Here is a 13,552-nt window from a genome sequence, read left to right as displayed (position 1 = left end):
TTAACCTGCTTTAGATTAACTTAACTCATTTTAGGTTAACTTAACCTGCCTTAGGTTAACTTAACTTGCTTTAGGATAACTTAACCTGCTTTAGGTTAATTTAACCTGCTTTAGGTTAACTTAACCTGCTTTAGTTAATTTAACCCGCTTTAGGTTAACTTAACCTGCTTTAGGTTAATTTAACCTGCTTTAGGTTAACTTAACCTGCTTTAGCTTAACTTAACTCAGTTTAGGTTAATTTAACCTGCTTTAGGTTAACTTAACCTGCTTTAGGTTAATTTAACCTGCTTTAGATTAACTTGACTCACTTTAGGTTAACTTAACTTGCTTTAGGTTAACTTAACCTGCTTTAGGTTAACTTGACCTGCTTTAGATTAACTTAACCTGCTTTAGGTTAACTTAACCTGCTTAAGATTAACTTAACCTGCTTTAGGTTAACTTCACCTGCTTTAGGTTAACTTGACCTGCTTTAGATTAACTTAACCTGCTTCAGGTTAACTTAACTCACTTTAGGTTAACTTAACCTGCTTTAGATTAACTTAACCTGCTTTAGATTAACTTAACCTCCTTTAGGGTAACTTAACCTGCTTTAGGTAAACTTAACCTGCTTTAGATTAACTTAACCTGCTTTAAGTTAACTTGACCTGCTTTAGGTTAACTTGACCTGCTTTAGGTTAACTTAACATGCTTTAGGGTAACTAAACCTGCTTTAGGTTAACTTAACCTGCTTTAGATTACTTAACCTGCTTTAGGTTAACTTAACTCACTTTAGGTTAATTTAACCTGCTTTAGGTTAACTTAACCTGCTTTAGCTTAACTTAACTCACTTTAGGTTAATTTAACCTGCTTTAGATTAACTTAACCTGCTTTAGGTTAACTTAACCTGCTTTAGATTAACTTGACCTGCTTTAGGTTAACTTAACCTGCTTTAGATTAACTTAACCTGCTTTAGTTTAACTTGACCTGCTTTAGGTTAACTTAACTTGCTTTAGGTTAACTTGACCTGCTTTAGGTTAACTTAACCTGCTTTAGATTAACTTAACCTGCTTTAGATTAACTTAACCTGCTTAGGTAAACTTAACCTGCTTTAGATTAACTTAACCTGCTTTAGGGTAACTTGACCTGCTTTAGGTTAACTTAACCTGCTTTAGGGTAACTTGACCTGCTTTAGGTTAACTTAACCTGCTTTAGGTTAACTTGACCTGCTTTAGGTTAACTTGACCTGCTTTAGATTAACTCAGTGCTTCTCAAATAGTGGGGCGGGCCCCCTTTGGGGGGCGCGGTGCGATACCTGGGGGGGCGCGTGTGATCCTGGGGAACAGGCTTTTTTTTGGCCGAACTAGTATAAAGTGTAATTGCGCACAGTAGGCGGCAGTGGCGCTCTCATTGTTACGTCTGTCACGTTTGCGACAGTGCAACATTTTACGACTTACAAGACAACAGGTTTGCCTTGGTTAGCAGTGTTAAGTCAACAAAAAGCTCAGACTGCGTTCTGTCTATGGCCTCCGTTATTCAACCACCCCCAACACGACCAAGTTTTTACCAGGGATGAAAAGAACAGCGGACAGAGACAAAGATAATGAGACAACAGAAAGTCAACCGAAAGCTAAGAAGAGGAAATACGACGAAGCGTATTTAGCGCTTGGCTTCACTGTGACTACAGTTGGAGAAGAGGAAAGACCGCTGTGTTTGCTGTGTCTAAAAATGCTCGCAGCGGACAGCATGAAGCCAAATAAATTAGCGCGTCACTTAAATACGTTACATCCCAATCACGCCGATAAGCCGGTAGAGTTTTTTCAGCGAAAACGTCCTGAATATTGCCAACAGTCATCCCGCTTTGTGAAAGCTACTTCAGTAAACCATCGAGCGCTGCTAGCATCATATAAGGTGGCGTACCAAATTGCGCAGTGCAAAAAGCCCCACACCATAGCAGAGGAGCTGATACTGCCTGCAGCAGTAGACATGGATAGTCACGGTGGGGAGTGGGGGGCGCGAATAGTTTTCTTCTTGATATGGGGGGCGTAACGGAAAATAATTGAGAAGCACTGGGTTAACTTAACTCATTTTAGGTTAATTTAACCTGCTTTAGGTTAACTTGACCTGCTTTAGATTAACTTGACCTGCTTTAGGTTAACTTAACCTGCTTTAGGTTAACTTAACTCACTTTAGGTTAATTTAACCTGCTTTAGGTTAACTTGACCTGCTTTAGATTAACTTGACCTGCTTTAGGTTAACTTAACCTGCTTTAGGTTAACTTAACTCACTTTAGGTTAATTTAACCTGCTTTAGGTTAACTTGACCTGCTTTAGGTTAACTTAACCTGCTTTAGATTAACTTGACCTGCTTTAGGTTAACTTAACCTGCTTTAGATTAACTTGACCTGCTTTAGGTTAACAGATAACCTAAAGCAGGTTAAGTTAACCGTTAACTTAACCTGATTTAGGTTAACTTGACCTGCTTTAGGTTAACTTAACTCATTTTAGGTTAATTTAACCTGCTTTAGGTTAACTTGACCTGCTTTAGATTAACTTGACCTGCTTTAGGTTAAACTTAACCTGCTTTAGGTTAACTTAACTCACTTTAGGTTAATTTAACCTGCTTTAGGTTAACTTGACCTGCTTTAGATTAACTTGACCTGCTTTAGGTTAACTTAACCTGCTTTAGGTTAACTTAACTCACTTTAGGTTAATTTAACCTGCTTTAGGTTAACTTGACCTGCTTTAGGTTAACTTAACCTGCTTTAGATTAACTTGACCTGCTTTAGGTTAACTTAACCTGCTTTAGATTAACTTGACCTGCTTTAGGTTAACAGATAACCTAAAGCAGGTTAAGTTAACCGTTAACTTAACCTGATTTAGGTTAACTTGACCTGCTTTAGGTTAACTTAATTCAATTTAGGTTAATTTAACCTGCTTTAGGTTAACTTAACCTGCTTTAGATTAACTTGACCTGCTTTAGGTTAACTGAACCTGCTTTAGGTTAACTTGACCTGCTTTAGGTTAACTTAACTCACTTTAGGTTAACTTAACCTGCTTTAGATTAACTTAACCTGCTTTAGGTTAACTTGACCTGCTTTATGTTAACTTAACCTGCTTTAGATTAACTTAACCTGCTTTAGGGTAACTTAACCTGCTTTAGGTTAACTTGACCTGCTTTAAATTAACTTGACCTGCTTTAGGTTAACTTAACTCACTTTAGGTCAATTTAACCTGCTTCAGGTTAAATTAACCTGCTTTAGATTAACTTGACCTGCTTTAGATTAACTTGACCTGCTTTAGGTTAACTTAACCTGCTTTAGATTAACTTGACCTGCTTAAGGTTAACTTGACCTGCTTTAGGTTTACTTGACCTGCTTTAGGTTAAATTAACCTGCTTTAGATTAACTTGACCTGCTTTAGATTAACTTGACCTGCTTTTGATTCACTTGACCTGCTTTAGATTTACTTGACCTGCTTAAGGTTAACTTAACTCACTTGAGGTTAACTTAACCTGCTTTAGATTAACTTGACCTGCTTTAGATTCACTTGACCTGCTTTAGATTTACTTGACCTGCTTAAGGTTAACTTAACTCACTTTAGGTTAACTTAACCTACTTTAGATTCACTTGACCTGCTTTAGATTCACTTGACCTGCTTTAGGTTAACTTGACCTGCTTTAGATTCACTTGACCTGCTTTAGATTAACTTGACCTACTTTAGGTTAACTTAACCTGCTTTAGATTAACTTGACCTGCTTTAGGTGAACTTGACCTGCTTTAGATTAACTTGACCTTTAGGTTAACTTGACCTGCTTTAGGTTAACTTAACCTGCTTTAGGTGAACTTGACCTGCTTTAGATTAACTTGACCTTCTTTAGGTTAACTTAACCTGCTTTAGGTTAACTTAACCTGCTTTAGGTTAACTCAACCTGCTTTAGGTTAACTTAACCTGCTTTAGGTGAACTTGACCTGCTTTAGATTAACTTGACCTGCTTAGGTTAACTTAACCTGCTTTAAGTTAACTTAACCTGCTTTAGGTTAAATTAACCTGCTTTAGATTAACTTAACCTGCTTTAGGTTAACTTAACTCACTTTAGGTTAAATTAACCTGCTTTAGGTTAACTTAACTCACTTTAGGTTAATTGAACTTGCTTTAGATTAACTTAACCTGCTTTAGGTTAAATTAACCTGCTTTAGATTAACTTGACCTGCTTTAGCTTAACTTAACTCACTTTAGGTTAATTTAACCTGCTTTAGGTTAACTTAACTCACTTTAGGTTAATTGAACTTGCTTTAGATTAACTTAACCTGCTTTAGGTTAATTTAACTTGCTTTAGATTAACTTAACCTGCTTTAGGTTAAATTAACCTGCTTTAGATTAACTTGACCTGCTTTAGCTTAACTTAACTCACTTTAGGTTAATTTAACCTGCTTTAGGTTAACTTAACTCACTTTAGGTTAATTGAACTTGCTTTAGATTAACTTGACCTGCTTTAGGTTAATTTAACTTGCTTTAGATTAACTTAACCTGCTTTAGGTTAAATTAACCTGCTTTAGATTAACTTAACCTGCTTTAGCTTAACTTAACTCACTTTAGGTTAATTTAACCTGCTTTAGGTTAACTTAACTCACTTTAGGTTAATTGAACTTGCTTTAGATTAACTTAACCTGCTTTAGGTTAAATCAGTGCTTCTCAATTATTTTCGGTTACGCCCCCCCTAGCAAGAAGAAAACTATTCGCGCCCCCCACTTCCCACCGTGACTATCCATCTCTGCATAACATTTTTTCCTTATTAACATTTTTTTTGCTGAAAAAACTCTAGCGGCTTATCGGCGTGATTGGGATGTAACGTATTTAAGTGACGCGCTAATTTATTTGGCTTCATGCTGTCCGCTGCGAGCATTTTTAGACACAGCAAACACAGCGGTCTTTCCTCTTCTCCAACTGTAGTCACAGTGAAGCCAAGCTAAATACGCTTCGTCGTATTTCCTCTTCTTAGCTTTCGGTTGACTTTCTGTTGTCTCATTATCTTTGTCTCTCTCCGCTTTTCTTTTCATCCCTGTGAAAAACTTTTCATGTTGGGGGTTGTTGAATAACGGAGGCCATAGACAGAACGCAGTCGGAGCTTTTTGTTGACTTAACACTGCTAACCAAGACAAACCTGTTGTCTTGTAAGTCGTAAAATGTTGCACTGTCGCAAACGTGACAGAAGTAACAATGAGAGCGCCACTGCCGCCTACTGTGCGCAATTACACTTTATACTAGTACGGCCAAAAAAAGCCTGTTCCCAGGATCACGCCCCCCCCAGGTATCGCATCGCGCCCCCCAAAGGGGGCCCGCCCCACTATTTGAGAAGCACTGGGTTAAATTAACCTGCTTTAGATTAACTTGACCTGCTTTAGGTTAACTTAACCTGCTTTAGGTTAATTTAACTTGCTTTAGATTAACTTAACCTGCTTTAGGTTAATTTAACTTGCTTTAGATTAACTTAACCTGCTTTAGGTTAACTTAACCTGCTTTAGGTTAACTTAACCTGCTTTAGATTAACTTAACCTGCTTTAGGTTAACTTAACTTGTTTTAGGTTAACTTAACCTGCTTTACAACTGAACCAGCTTCTTAGTAAACCCTTCAGGACAGAAAATACAAAGTTTCTATAAGCCTCAAGTTTTCCCTTTCAGTAAGGTCAGTGCTGAAAATGAGAAAAATAAATAGTCAGTACAGAAAATGTGGCCAACATGAAGAGAAAAACCCGTTAGGATTCCTCTACTTCACACACTATAGGTGCAACAACTGGTCATTATGCAAAAGAAAAAGAATTGGGAGGGAAATGCAGCTTATTGACATCTGAAGAGGGAGAGATTTTAGTTAACTTGGTGTTTAATGGGAGAAGGAAACAGACCTCAGTGAAGCTGAACCCCATCTACTCAAATAATCCAGCAAATACTCTGATTGGTTAGTGCTCCGTTTGTGCCGTTAAAATGTTCGTTTGTGACTTCCGGCCGGAACACCGTAAAGATGGCTGCTCATTAGAGAGTCTCCCCAGACAACCGGAGAAATTATAGATTTACTCCCATTTATCTGAGTAATATTACCCTGCGAAAGCCAATTAGAGGGGGTAAGACGACAACAAAGCCCAAACGACAATATAATTAGAAGAGAGAGGACGAAAAACTTCACGAACAGGTATAGCTAACGAATGATAGCCTGAAGCTAATAAGACGGAATGGCTAGCCTGGAAATTTTACTAGAAGAGCTGAGAGGGTTCCGCCAGGAAACCAAGGAACAACTCTCGACTATTAAGGAGGAAATACAAAAGCGAACGCAAGGATAAGTGAAGTAGAGGAGCGGTTGGAGAAGACGGAGGAGCGAACCCAAAACACGGAGGAAGTGGTAGCCGAGTTGCTAAAGCTACACAAGAATCTGGAAGATAAGCTGGTAGACCTAGAGAGCCGCTCCAGCAGGGAGAACGTCAGGATCTATGGTGTTCCAGAGGGGTCTGAAAAAGACTGTGAGTCCGTGGCTGCTTTGTGGAAACTTTACTTAAAGAGGGGCTCGGTCTGGAAGACAGCGGGCCAGACATGCAGATTGAACGGGCCCATCGGGCGCTGGGCCCGCAGCCGCCAGAGGGCGCGCCGCCACGGTCCATCGTTGTGAAATTTCTGAGTTTCAAATATAAAGAGCTGTTGCTACGGAAGGCTTGGCAGCGAAAAGGATTGTGTGGCGTGAGAAACAAATAAATTTGGATCATGATTACCCACCAGCCATCCTCAGAAAGCGCAGAGAGTACGCCGAGGTTCGGAGGGTCCTGAAAGAGAACGGGGTTCCGTTTCAGACGCTCCTCCCGGCGAGGCTTCGAGTGAAACATAAAGAAGGAACCAGAACCTACGACACCATAGAGGAAACCACCGAGGACCTGGCTAAAAAGGGCTACAAAGTTAAAGTCATCAGGTCTCCAGCTTCTCTGAAGGAGCAGATCGAGCGGCTGTCCTGGAGCAGAACGGATGGGAGAAAACAGAAAGGCTCCTCCGGTTCTACAAGAGGAGAAAACTACAAAGAGAGGCTCCAGGCCTTCAGAAGAACATCTCCACCTTCGACCTGAGAACTGAAGGATCCATCATGTTCCCTCCTTGGTTGTTCCTCTCAGAGATAAGTGTACAGAGAACTGTTGTAAGGATGATGGGATTTTAAAAAAGGTTGGTTTGGGGTTTACTCTTATTTGGGCTGCTGCCACCTCTAAGGGCCCTACTTAACAATATGGGAGGTTTTTCCCTTCTGGGCCCCTTCCAAGAGGCCCGACAGGGGTCTTGTTAACAGACCCCTGCCTTGGATGCTGAACATGTTCTGTTTTTTCATGGTTCCTGTTAATATGTTAGTTTCTGGTTCTCCTGTTTATTTTTTGTTTATACTTGTTTTAGTGAGTGGTGGGGGAGTTTCAGGGTCGTCAGTGACATGGAGGAAAAAACTACACAAATGGGGAAGACTCAGTTAAAGGTAGTTTCTTTCAATATAAATGGTATAAATAATCCGATTAAGAGATGGAGAGTCCTATCCAAACTCCGGAAAGATAAAGTTCAGATAGCGATGCTGCAGGAAACTCACCTAGATGATTCTGAACATGCCAAACTGAACAAGATGGGGTTTAAATCTCTCTATTTTTCTTCCCACGGCACCGGAAAACAAAGAGGGGTTGCAATTTTAATATCAAGCTCTTTGTGCTATGAACATGTTGCAGAACATAAAGACAGGGAGGGTCGTTATATTTTAATTACAGAAATAATAGATGGCATCTTGATAAGTCTTCTTAATGTCTACGCCCCACCGGGTAGTGACTGGTCTTTTTATAAGAAAATACTTGAATTAGCGGCAACAAAGAGTCAGGGTGTGGTAATCTGTGCTGGGACCTTAACACTAGGTTAAACCCAGATTTGGACTCATCAAATGGGAAAACAAACTCAAAACATATCAGTAAAAGAATGAAAAATATGCTGGATGAACTGGGATTAGTGGATGTATGGAGGAATAAGAACCCAACTAGTCGTGACTACACACATTATTCCTCTACTCACAATGTATACTCACGAATAGATTATTTCTTCATGTTTAAAAAAGATGTGCATAGATTAAAAAGTTGGGAAATCGGATCTAGTCCCATTTCAGATCACAGCCCAATCTATATCTCCCTTCAACTGGCTGAAAAGAGCAGATCTACGCTCTGGAGGCTGAATACAAATTTACTAAATAGTACAATCTTTAAGGAGAATATAAAAACTGAAATTAAACAATATTTGGAAGAGAACAATAATAACGAGGTGGGTCCGGCGATACTTTGGGATGCCCTAAAGGCGGTAGTCCGGGGAAAAATAATAGCTTTTTCATCCAATGAAAAGAAAATTAGACAACAAAAACAAGTTCAATTGGAACTGGAACTAAAAGAACTCCAGAAAGAACACTCCAAAACCTTCAAGAGGGCAACAAGATCTAAAATTGAAATGGTTAAAAAAGAACTGAACAATTTAAACATGCAAGAAATACAAAAGAAGCTTCTCTTCACTAAACAGAAATATTATGAAGCAGGGGCAAAATCTCTGAAGCTCCTAGCATTCAAATTACGAAAACAACAAGCGGATAGAACTATCCACAAAATAAAAATATTTATACAAATAGGGTTGAAACAAGCGTAGAAAATCCATAAATGCTTTGGAGATCTTTTCCAAACTCTATACTCTCAACCCAAACTGAATAATGAACAGCAAATAGATAAGATTCCTCTCCCAACTCTCTCTGCCCAACATTACAGTCGAGCAAAATGAACAACTAATATCAGAAATAAAAAGCAGAATTAAGATCAGTGATTAGAAAGTTGAAAGGTGGAAAATGTCCAGGGACGGATGGGTTTGCACCTGAATGGTACAGAGACATGCAAGACCATTCAGTACCTGTCTTACTAAGAGTTTTCAACAATGTACTGGAAAATAAAATAATCCCTCCCTCATGGAGAGATGCAATTATTTCACTTATTCCTAAGGAGGGAAAGGATAAGTCAGAATGTGGAAACTACTGCCCATAAGTGTGCTAATATTGATTACAAATTATTTACTGCCATAATTGCACAGAGATTGGAAGACATCTTGCCAATGATAATCTCTGTCTGATGAACCAAACAGGCTTCATCAGACAGAGACAGACACAAGATAACATCAGAAAAACCCTGCATATTTTAAATCACGTAGTTAAACAAAAAATAGAGACTATTGTATTGAGTCTGGATGCGGAGAAGGCCTTTGACTCGGTCAGATGGTCCTTCCTTTACAAAGTTATGTCCAAGTTTGGGTTCCACCAGACCATAATAAAAGTAATTGCAGCTTTATACAATAAACCATCGGCCAGGATAAAAATTAATGGAGACTTATCTGACCGCTTCATTCTGGAAAGGGGTACGAGGCAGGGATGCTGTGTTTCCCCACTCCTCTTTGCCCTTTTCATAGAACCGTTAAGTCAGTGGATAAGACAGAGGACGGACATAGCTGGAGTTCTCATGGCATCCGGGGAACAAAAGTTGTCACTTTTCGCAGACGATTTACTGTTAACCATAACAAACATTCTGAACAATGGTATTGTATTGTCTAAACAAGGTGACACAAACTACATAAGAAACAGGTGGATAAAAGAAGGAAATTTATCTATCTCATTGGAAGTCTGGGAACAGATTAACAAATTACACTGGACGACCTCGAGCTCCAATACATGGAGGTTTTTTTGTTGGAAAAACTCCGTTCGATATTTTGTAACTCCAGTTCAGAAAAAACATCGAGGAAGCGGTGACTCATGCTGGAGACTCCGTGGAACCAATGAAGCAAATCATCACCACATCTTCTGAGGTTGTCCGGTGATCAAAGCTTTTTGGGAACAAATATCTTCCCACCTAAATAATATCTTTACTGAAAAAATCCCTTGTAAATGTGAATCCCTATACCTGGGAATCATTTCATTTGATAACTGGACTCCTGAAGATAAAAAACTGCTGTTAGTGCTTCTGGCAGCAGGCAAAAGGACAATCACAAGAAAATGGTTAAAGCCTGAAGCTCCTACAGTTGAAGACTGGGTCAACATTGTACAGGACATTTACATTCTGGAGAAATTGTCCTTTTCTGTTCAAGGTCGAAGGGAATCATTTTTCAGGATCTGGTCAAAATGGACTAACTATGTCAAATCTGTAATTCCTGTGGACTAAAGATGTCTATCACATGCATGTTAGGAGGTGCTGCATAGAATATCCTGGCTCAGGATGGCAAACTAGACTCCTGATTGTGTCTCTTCCCCAACCCAACATGAGTAACCCAGACTGGACCCACTCAGCCCCCCACTCACTCTTCAGTCATGTATGTTCTGTTACTATAAAAAACCTGGATTGGCTTATGTTATTTCTTTGCATATCCCCATTGTGATGGAAGCTACATTGTATATGTAATTTTATCCTGCCCTTCCAAATAAAAAATTTAAATATAAAAAAAAAATGTTCGTTTGTGCAGCTTTGGTTTCCGAGATATTAAAAATTAATTTTTAGGCCATCCAAAATATATACTTTTTAAGATTACAATTACTGAAAACATTGAGTATGACTACATCATACTCAATATTTTGTGTCATGAATTTAGTGTCAGTTGGTCACAAGACAAGAAATCTATTTCCATTAGTTTCTCAGGAGAGTTTGGATGTAAAATTTGTTGACTCTCCCTGAGTGAAACTCTGACTCCTTGAGGAAGGAGGAACCAGAGACCGGCTGGCTGAAATTAGCGTTCATGAATCGGATCAACCTTGAGTTAGACGCCGCTCACACAGGATATTGGAATAGTCAGAATCCAAAGTGAAAACAACTTTGCTGCGTTTGTTTTAACGGCACAAACGAAGCACTTTGGTTTGTTTTGGAGCAAAATGCGGAGATGGTGACTCTGGATGACCTAAAAAATCATTTTAATATCTCAGAAACCAAAGCTGCTCAATCGAACATTTTAACGGCACAAACGGAGCACTGACCAATCAGACTGTTTGCTGGACTTTATGACGTGGTGGGGCGGTGAAACCTGTGCATCCTATTGGTGGAGATGAACAAGCCCAGGCTAACAGGCTTTGTTGCAGTTGATCAGTAGGTTGATCAAAACATTTGCGTTTCTCTCTCGCTTTTTTGTAACCAGTAACTAAACCACACATTGAAAATGTATCGGAGTAAAAGTATGAATTAAGTTCAGAAATGTAGTGAAGTAAAAGTGAAAGTTATCAAACATTTTCATACTGGAGGAAAGTATGAAGTTCTCTAAAATATACTTAAGTAAAGTTGAAGTATTTTTACTTCCTTACTATACAAGTCTGGACTCACATACGTAAAGGCTGAATCTGTAAGAAGAGAAACGGCTGAATAGATGACAGATGAGCTGCAGAAATCAATTACATCACTGGCCTTTTCCATCTAATGTTCATCCATTATGTAAGAGTTTTTATTGAAGCTATGGCTGATCATGCAATATGCTTGGGAGAGACTCCTTTGTGTTTGAATCCAGCTTAGTGGCGCTGCAAGGAACATTTGTGGATTTTGATGAGAAAAGCAATCAACTTTCTGCAAAATATTCTGATGCAGAAGAAAAAAATCTTCCTTAAAACTGTTGATGTTATTAAAGAACCATATCAGTTTTATCCATGGAGATTAAAATAAGTCTGGTTTACTGACATTATTGCTGACAAAGAGTTAAAGTCATTATCATGTCCCAAGCAAACCTTTTTTCTTGTGACATGAGGTCGATTGTACCAAATGAATCAGTTCCCACTGGTTGATCTTGTTCTTTCTGGATATCTCTCTCATTATCTATTTTGTAATTTTTGTAATTCACATCTTTAAGCATGTTTTGCTTAGTTTAGCTGCAGATGTTTGATAGCTTTTAAATGATCTTTTTCTCAGAAAGTATGACAGTGAGCTCAACTGCTATACTGTTCCTCTACTTTTTTCTGATTATCTCAATCTCACTCCTACTGAGAGTTATGAGAGACTAGATCTCTGTCATCCCAGTTCCTCTTGAATTTTAGACAGTGGCGCTGCCTGAAGACCAAAGATGCTCCATATATGTTTCGTTTCAATGTTGCTATCACCTTTCGCTAACATCACTTCTGAACTGATCTTCATCCATTCATCCTCTTCATTTCTTATCTTATCCACCTACTGTTCTTCCTCCTCCAGTGGAAACCTCAGTTTCCCAGGTTTTCTCTACATAGTTTCAGATGCCAATGACATTGTCATTGGAAACTATGAGGATTCACTGAGCTTTCTCTCAGTCGCTAAGCAACAACTTCATGCAGATCTGTCATGTTCTGTGTTCATTTGAGTTTCTGAGTTCTCCCTGTTGTCCTGTCTTCCCCTTTATTGTAGATCAGTTGTTAGATGATTTTCAGTTTATAGTTTCATATATCATTGATTCCATTGCCCCATTTAAAGTAAAGGTTTTGACTGGTAGGAAGAAATCTCCATAGAGAAAAGCACAACAGTTCGATCTGCAAGAGAATTCTGTCTCAGAGCAGAACCAAAATAGAGTAAAAACTCAACTTCACGTTCATAATGACATCTATAAAGAAAGACTATGTAACTATCACTCAACACTAAACATGCAAGGGAGGCTTTCTTTGCAGATGTCATAAACAAAACCATGAACAATGCTGGAGCTTTATTTGCAACAGTTGACAGGCTCACAAACCCTCCTATGACGTTTCCACCTGAATCCAATCTAATGCTGATGGAACAAGTTTTCCAGCTTCTTTTCAGAGAGAAAATCCAAAAAAATCAGAGGATTAATCTGCACATCAACTCTAAAGCCAGAACCATTGCTGAACCCAAACAAGACAAATACAGGAAAAATGACCCATTTTCAACTACTTAATTATAAAACTCTAAAAGAAATTATAAGTCAATTAAGTTCAAGCTCCTGCTGTCTGGATGTCCTAGATCTATAACTCTAGAACATTTCTTTAAGAAAGTCCTGCCTGTTATTGCTACTGATCTGATCCTAATAGTAACTCATCGCTTACATCAGGTGTTTTCCCCCAGGCTTTGAAAACAGCAGTTATCAAACCACTGTTAAAAAGAACAACCTGGACAAATCATACTGCAGAATTACAGGCCGACCTCTGACCTCTGACCTCCCATTCATCAGCAAAGTTATTGAAAAAACTGTAAACAATTAAATAGTTTCCTCATGATGACCAACTGCTTTCACTCTTTCCAGTCTGGTTTTCATGCTCACCACAGCACGGAGACTGGCCTAGTCAAAGTATTCAATGATATCCATATAAATACGGACTGTGGTGCTGGTTCTGGTTCTGGTTCTGTTGGACCTCAGTGCAGCTTTTGACATATTACTGAATGGACTGGAGAGTTGGGTTGGACTCTCTGGTTCGATGATCGACTGGTTTGAATCTTACATAAAGAACAGGGATTACTTTGTTTCAATCGGAAACTTCTCATCAAAGAGGTCAAAGGTCACATGTGGTACCAAGGTTCAATCCTAGGACCCCTCTTATTCAATATTTATAT

This window comes from Poeciliopsis prolifica, unplaced genomic scaffold, assembly GCF_027474105.1.
Source record: "Poeciliopsis prolifica strain line A6 unplaced genomic scaffold, Auburn_PproV2 SCAFFOLD128, whole genome shotgun sequence".
In the NCBI taxonomy this organism is placed as follows: domain Eukaryota; kingdom Metazoa; phylum Chordata; class Actinopteri; order Cyprinodontiformes; family Poeciliidae; genus Poeciliopsis; species Poeciliopsis prolifica.
The sequence above is the reverse complement of the archived record's forward strand: the minus strand, read 5'-3'. Positions refer to the sequence as shown.